The sequence below is a fragment of the Penaeus vannamei genome, chromosome 15 (genome assembly GCF_042767895.1).
Source record: "Penaeus vannamei isolate JL-2024 chromosome 15, ASM4276789v1, whole genome shotgun sequence".
In the NCBI taxonomy this organism is placed as follows: domain Eukaryota; kingdom Metazoa; phylum Arthropoda; class Malacostraca; order Decapoda; family Penaeidae; genus Penaeus; species Penaeus vannamei.
The window spans coordinates 30693696-30698695 of NC_091563.1; the positions used below are offsets into that span (position 1 = coordinate 30693696).

Genomic DNA, 5000 nt, shown 5'->3' on the forward strand with positions numbered 1-5000 from the left:
TTTCTTTTAGGATTTTTTTCTAATACTATGAATATCAATACTGCTATAATCATTATTGACATAATGATTATTACTTTGTTATTAACAATACTAATGGTAATATAATTTTTTTTTAAATATTTCTAAAAATCAAAAGGGTACACAAGTGAGATAGATAGGGCTATTACTTGATTCCTTGGTGACTAGTTCTTGTGAAGCCATCTATGTGATAACATAATTAACAGTCTAAACTCAAAATGGGCATGGCTTGCATGTACATCATATCCCAAGCAGCAAAAGGTTAATATACACAGTTAATACCAGCTTAAGCTTAATTCCCTCCAAAAAAGGTCTATGATAGGGACAAAATGAGGGATCTCGACTTCTGGGCCATGGGGTATTGCCATGTCTACATTTTCATTCAGTTTTCCACAGCATATGGTCAATTCATTAAAAAGACACACAAAGTAAAAGATACAAGAATAGGAGTTTGAAAGAGTTCAAATATATTCAACCAAAGAAGACCAAGATTTCCTATTTCTAAATTAGATTAGCAACCTTTATATGTCTCTGATCCCTGTCCTTTTCAAAGCCTTTCTAGGTTTTGGTGTCCAATTATGCTGAATATTCAAACTAGCATCTGTTTTATTGGATAAAGACAATTTTTGCATAGCAATTCCTGATGAAATATGAATATCAACAGGTACACAAGAATCTATATATTCACCAAAGTATAAATTACAAATTTATACCAAATAAAATTATTTCAAGGTATACCTTCAGCCCATACACTGCAGAATGTCATGTGTAGTCAGCACTGGCTTTGTGTGGCTTTCCATGCTCACACCAAGAGCAAAAAGAGACTACATACACATGATGAGTCTTCAATCTTGTTTATGACTTCATCTGCAATCAGTGCACACACGAGGCAATCCACTGATCAGATACTGAAGAGTTGCACAGCCATTTACAAATTAAAGACAAGCTACTGACCTTGCAGCGGAGATAAGAAATTCTTGCAATTATAATGAAGCCTTCTTGAAATTCTTGCTAATGTTCCCATGCCTCTCTCTAGAGATCTGAAAATATCTTTATATTACCAAAACTAAATTTAAACCAAAATTTAAAACCTATAGGTAATTTTTTACAGTATGGATGCACTTTCTAGACTATAAGTCTCCAAATCCACATAACAATTTTTTCAATAATTTAAGTTGTGTGACTAGCCTTGCCCTTCAGTACTGTCAGATGGGAGGGTTGATGGAAGGCTCCTCCCCCAAACAGCCCCTGGTAACATTGTTTTCACCTCAGTTTGCACTTCAAGATACAGCTATACAAGAGATACAATAGAAAAGGAAAAAAGAACAAGTTGGTCAAATTTCTGCCACTCATTAGATTTTAGAACCCCAACCAAAAAAATATGGAATTTTATTAAGAAACTTTCAGGCAGTAATAGAATAAATAATTACCCGCTAATAGATAATGATCAGCCAGTACAAGAAACAAAAAAGAAATTAGAACTGCTAACAGAAGAATTCCAAAGAATAATAAACACAAAAACAAAATGCTTAATAACAAAATCAGAATTTAAAAGTTTAATAGAATTGCCAAGTACGAACGGATTAAATAAGGAGATAACATTAAAAGAATTAATTTCTGTAATAAAAAAGACAAAAAATAATAAAGCTTGTGGCCCAGACAGTATCCCCTATGAATTTTATAAAAATATCCCAAATAACCTACTGGAAAAAATTTTAAACATGTATAATCAGTTGTGGATAAAAGGAGAATATCCTATAGAATTCAAGAAATCACTTGTAAATCCGATATTAAAACCGGATAAAGATCCAGCAGATAAAAAATCATATAGATTCATAAGCAGAATCTCATGTATAGGGAAAATGCTGGAAAGCATAATCAACAATAGACTAATATGGTGGCTTGAAAAAAATAACAAACTAAGTCAAGACATAACAGGTTTCAGACCCAATAGCTCAACTATAGATACATTACAAATAATCGATTTTCATATTAAAAAAGCTTATAAAGAGAAAAAATATGCCCTAATAGCATCTCTAGATCTAGAAAAAGCTTTTGACAAAGTAAACCACGATGCAATAATAATAAAAGCAGCTAAACTAGGTATAACGGGTACTCCTCTCAGATGGATATCTAACTTTTTAAATAATAGATCCTACCAAATAATAATAGGAAATCAAAAATCCGAGGAAGGAAGAATAAGTAAAGGACTTCCACAAGGATCTCCATTAAGTCCATTACTATTCAACATAATGATGTCAGATCTAAATCTAACAGTAAAAACCAACAAAATAATATATGCAGATGACATAAATATAATAACAATACATGAAAACCTAGAAGAAGCAAAAATCAATCTAGAAATAGGATTAAATAAAATAGTAAAATGGGCTAACGACTGGGAGCTTAAATTAAATTTAACTAAAAGCAAAGTAATGTGCTTTACAAAAAAAAGAATAAGACAAATACCAATAATAAAAATAAATAATGAAGAACTAAAATTCACAAATAAACATACAATCCTAGGACTCGAATTCGATGCACCAAAACTAAAGTGGAAAAACCACATTAATAACTTGAAAATTAGATGTACAAATAGAATAAACATAATGAAAAAATTATCAACAACAACATGGGGAGCAAACAGAGAGACAATGATAAAATTCTATGATATCTACATAAAACCAAAAATAGAATATGGTATAACAATTTATGGAACAGCAAATGACACAGAAATAAAAAAAATTGAAACAGTTCAAAATGGAGCTTTGAGAATAGCCACTGGATGTTTAAAGACCACTCCAATAAATGCACTCTATGCCCTAACAAATAAAATGTCGATCAAAAATAAACTAAAAGAAAAAGAATTCACCCAAATGTTAAAAATACTAGAAAAAAAAGAAAATACACAAATAAAAAAAATGTTAACAGAAAATATAAAAGAATATAACCCTCAAAAGGATAAAAATAACTTAATCCATAGAATAATAGAAACAAGCAAAGAATTGCAAGTGAAAATAAAGATAAAAACAATGTCAAACATAACCCCTATTCCACCTTGGTTTGATATTACAAAAAATATAGAAACAAAATTCTTAGATGAGCAAACAAAAAATATCCCAGAACAAATAATAAGAGCACAGTATATAATGTTAGAAAACACACGATATCTAAATTATAAAAAATTATTCACAGATGGCTCGAAAATAAACAACGATTCCACATCAGCAGCTATATACATACAAGATAACAATATAACAACAATATGGAAACTACCAAACAATACAGAAATAATAGAAGCAGAACTCTTTGCAATAAAACAAGGGCTAAAATACATACAAAATAACAAATTATCAAAATCAGTACTATTTACAGATTCTAAATCTGCACTTCAACTAATATCGAACCCGAAACCTAAGAATTCTAAAAGTATGACTTTTGAAATACAAGAATTGATATATACAATGGTAAATCAAAATCAATTAATAATGTTACAGTGGATACCTTCACATAAAAACATAAAGGGAAATGAAATAGTAGATCAAGCAGCTAAAAAAGCACACAAAATAAGATATCCCATAACCATACATGAAGACACAAAAAAACAGATAAAACAGATGGAAAAAAAAAACAGAGAAACTGGAAAACTCAGTTAAATACAATTCTTAACACAAAGAATTATCTCTTGCAGAACACAGAACCGCAGCCATGGTTAAGATCCAAAAATAGAAAATTAGATGTCTGCATAACTAGAATAATAACCAAGCACACAAGACTAAATAAACACCTACATAGAATGAAAATAACAAATGACCCTTACTGTAGATGGTGTCATAATCAAGAAGAAGATATAGAACACTTAATCCTACACTGTCCACGATTCCACTCCAGCAGAACAAAATTGAAAGAAGCCTTAAGAAAAATCAAAGTAATCAACCCTAACATAAACTTATAATTCACAGGTGCAGATCTCTCCCCAACAGAAAAGTTCTATACTCTTAGACACACCAAAATCTTTCTAAGAAAAAACAAACTAACAGAGATCATATAAAAGAAAGAATAGAAAAGAAAAAAGATCCAGGGGATATAGACTATGCAAAAGTCTAAAACCCTATAAAAGAAGAAAGAAGAAGAAGATACAGCTATACTCAGAGCAGTGCTTTTCCAGACTGTAGAGTATTTTTCTTGTGCGGGGAATAATAAATTTTTTCATGTGCAGAAAACATCATTTTGTCAACATTTGCACGGACAGATCTGGGGACAGATGATGAAACAAGTGCGCAGAAAGGTCAAAAGAATTTTATGTGCAGAAGATGATTTAAAAAAAGAATTAAGAGTGCGCAGAAAGATACCCGAGAACTAAATTTGCGTGGACAGAATTTGACCAAATAATTTTTGCGACAAGAATATCATCTACAAGAATATCATCTTCAATTTGCCCAAGCTTAGTGCATCCATACTGTAATCATTAACCAACCTATAAAACATAATAGTAATAGCAATAATAATGATAGGGTGGAAGTTAAAGAGACCAACACAGGTAGATAGAGGGAAATGAACACCACCATCTTATAGAGCAGAAGAAATAGAGTAGGATACAACATAGTTTAAGCTGCAGCAGCCTCAAAGTCACCGCTAAATGATGAAAATATGAGGCTACAACAATTGTACCTTATTGCTTATGACTATTTCTCATGCCCCATTTCCTTCTATCTTTGTGCATCGCTCTTGGTAACATCAACCATGTCATCAGCTCTGCAGTGCTTTCCAGACTCATCAACTTGGGGTTCACCGAACTAGACAGTAGTTTTGGACTCAGCCATGGCCTTGGCACTCCTACCACTTGCTATCCATTTCCATGTAAAACATTAAACTCTGCCTCATAGTTAAATAAAGTAACACTCCCAGGTAAGTTCTACCTTGCTAGAATATACACTGTGGACAATTGTTGGTCTTAGCCTAATGCCGAAGGCGTGGCGGAT

At 31.8% G+C, this 5000-nt stretch overlaps 1 protein-coding gene across 1 annotated transcript in view; it reads right to left on the bottom strand.

The window, feature by feature from the left end:
- Positions 1-5000, bottom strand: part of LOC113806105 (protein arginine methyltransferase NDUFAF7, mitochondrial) — a gene marked incomplete in the record, with an annotated part of 7666 nt that overhangs the window by 2041 nt on the left and 625 nt on the right.